The sequence below is a fragment of the Meles meles genome, chromosome 5 (assembly GCF_922984935.1).
Source record: "Meles meles chromosome 5, mMelMel3.1 paternal haplotype, whole genome shotgun sequence".
In the NCBI taxonomy this organism is placed as follows: Eukaryota; Metazoa; Chordata; class Mammalia; order Carnivora; family Mustelidae; genus Meles; species Meles meles.
In genome coordinates this window covers 82228033-82231243 of record NC_060070.1, presented here as the reverse complement: position 1 = coordinate 82231243, position 3211 = coordinate 82228033, and the positions used below count along the sequence as shown (strand labels likewise).

General features: G+C 39.3%; 1 pseudogene; it reads right to left on the bottom strand.

The window, feature by feature from the left end:
* Positions 1–2745: 2745 nt before the first annotated feature.
* LOC123942774 lies at positions 2746–2865 on the bottom strand (annotated as a pseudogene).
* Between the last annotated feature and the right edge of the window lie 346 nt (positions 2866–3211).

Here is a 3211-nt window from a genome sequence, read left to right as displayed (position 1 = left end):
TTTAAAATGGTCCTATGCAAGTGGGAAATTTTCTGTTTTATGTTTATCAAATTATGTAATGACCACCCACATTTATTTGAAGAATTTTGTAGTACTTTCAGTTATTCTCAGTTGAAGTTGATTTGCCATGTTTATCATGTGAAATTTTGTGGGGTGATCTAGTTTGGGAAACTGGATAAATACATTATTGATAGTCTTGATTTTTCTTGTTAAGTTTTGCTATCCTTTCAGAGGATAGTAAGTAGTCTATGTTGTTACTCTTTCCACAATTCCCCCAGTGCACCAAACCCTGCACGTGCAGTGGTGGAGGGTTGTGGTGAGGAGGTTGTGAGGGCAGGCAAGCAACAGAGAGTGAGCATCTACCTACCCCCAGTTGTGGGTCCCTGACATCTGTGGTTTGCTTCTAAGCATCAAAACTGGCAAATGGACCATTTGAAAAAGCATGGGAGTATAACTCTGGGATTTATTGCTTAATGCTGATGCCAACCAAAGTAATTGGAAGGAGCTAGACATCAGTAGTCTAAGGATGCTGTCTAACAACTGTTCAAGGTCACCTTATATAAAACGCTACATTCTTCTTGTCCATGATCTCAGTCTTTGTCTAGGACACAAATTTTTCCTAAAGTTCTTCCCAGACAGTGCTTAAAAAACAATGCCCATTATTATACTTCGTTTGCATCTGTATTTTATTATTATAACGTGGGTGTCATAGGTGTGGGTACTCTAGCAGGAAAACCAGCAATGGCATATGCATAGTACAGCTTGGCCTGAGCCTTGACCTATCCCTTATTCTATGCCCATTGTGCTCTTACATTCCCTGAGCACTTTGAGTTAAAACGTGCCAATCATTTTTCTGTTTTTTCTGTTTCTTCTCCTTGTTTGTTCTCAGTCCCTCCTTCAGGCCTGTCTGGAGATTTCTGTCTTTCTCTCTTCTCTCCACCTTAAGGTCTACATAATTTCCAAAAATTTCCCTGAATTTACTTATTTAACTTCTGTTTCTATGATAAGACCTTGATGCTTTCTTCTTGCTGTAATACATATTTCTTCTCTGGTTAATATTTTCACACAGTAATTTTGCATGGGGTATGGTGGTAGCAATAGTGATAATAGCCTTTATTTATAAGGTTTTGCAGGCACAGAGTACTTGCATGGATATTGACAACAGCCAATATATGTCAGATGTTTTGTTTATGCTAGACTCCCAAAACATGTATTTATTTAATGCTTATAACTTTTTGAATTTGCAATAATTATTATCACATCTTGCAGATGAGGAAACTGAAACATAAAGATGCTATCAGTTTGCATAGAGTCCCAGTTCTCACAGCAGTTAAGTAGAACTGATATTTGAACCCAAGTCAGTTTGATTCAATATATTGTGCTATACTGCCATCATCTTGAACTCGAAGCATATTATGATGGTGGCCATTTTGATCAATCTCTTTTATGAGCCTTTGCTAGAATAGTCAACACTAGATCCTAACATTCTAGTAAATTTTAACTTTCTAGTGTATTTCTCAGTGTAGTGAATCAACACTCTAAAAATCATGTCACCATCAGGAAGCCTACTTATATCATGAGCAGGCAGACAAATGATCAATTCAGTGTTCACTTGAGTCTTCAAGCAAGACTTTTGTTCAGAGATTAATGGTACAGTTGAACATGCTGTCATATAATCATTGATTATTAAACATGAAAGGAATCTTAGGTAATAATCATAATACCAACAAGTACAAGGTACCTCACACTTTCTATATTCTAGGTCTTTTAGTAATATCATTATATACATTATTTAATTTGTTAGATTCTCAGCAAAACACTATCATTTTGTACTATGATAATTTTAGAAGTGAGAAAAAAACTTGCCATAGTTTGAGGTTTTGCCCAAGTGGTAATTGGCAAAGTAAAAATTCAAATATTGCAGAATTTGTGTTCCTAAACATCATGTTATTTATTAATGTTTATTCTACCCAGAGATTTTTACAAACAGTGAAAGTCATGCTTGGAGAAATTACTTGGCTTTCCTGGTCCCCACAGCTGGTGAGAGGGTAGAGTTGAGGCTTTTAGATATGACTTCTTTCCATTACTGGCCCCAGTTTCTCTCATGTCAGCTTCCTTTTCAGACAAAGTTTCAACTATTGCCTTTCTTTTCACCATTCATTCCTTCATTCAAACCAAAACCCAGGGTAAAGCTTATGAAGAGCACAAAGTACAATGAAGAATACGAAGATGAATATGTCTTCTAAAATCCTTTAACCTACTGGGGATAAAGAAGAAAAATATATCAGCAACTGATGATTTTTCAAAGCAGGAAGAAGGATACATTGAAAGTCCAAGAAAAGTGTTATGGTAGTGCACAGTAAGATACAGTCTTAAGGTAGACTTGGAAAGAATACTTAGGGATGTGGAACTTGAAATGAGCCTTGAAAGAAGGGTGGGGGGTTGAATTTAGGGTGTTCCATGTAGGTAACTATGTATGAGAGCCAGCTAGGTGCCTTGAGAGGTACAGAAGTAGTCCAAAGAACAGTCTCTCTTCAGAAGGAAGGGAAATGTGACCTGAAGAGGAAAGACCCACACACGTGAAGTGGAAGGGAACAGTGAAGTGTTAAAATGCTATAGGAGGGCAGAGGTAGAGAACTATCTGAGAGCTAGAGTGGACAGAGAAGGTGCACAGAAGGAGCAGAGTCTGAATGAGAACTTGAAATATGGACAGGGCTTATAGGGAGGAGGAAAGGTGGTATAGCAAGGGTAGGGTTCCAGGTACACCCAGGGGGGTCTCCCATCCAAGTACTAACCAGGCCCGACCCTGCTTAGCTTCCGAGATCAGACGAGATCGGGCGCGTTCAGGGTGGTATGGCCGTAGACTACACCCAGGGGGGAATGCATAACGGTGTTTATGACATAATGAGGAGATACACAACAACATGTGCGTGTGTGCGTGCTCACGTTCATGTGGTGGTTCAAGACTAATTGCAGCAGACAGGAAGAACTGGGCAAGTGATGCCATCAAGCAGTGTGGTGACACATGCCAATCAGAAGTGAGAGACCCAGTGCAGTGTCCTGTAGGCTACTGAGTAACGACAGGCCCTGGAGAAGGTTGTTATATACCCTGAGTGATTGCGGCTCATGCATCAGTCATGGGAATGCCTCTGGCTGAGAGTAATCTTGTTGGCAGCTTCATCTTTAAATATGAAGAGCAAAAAATAGTCGA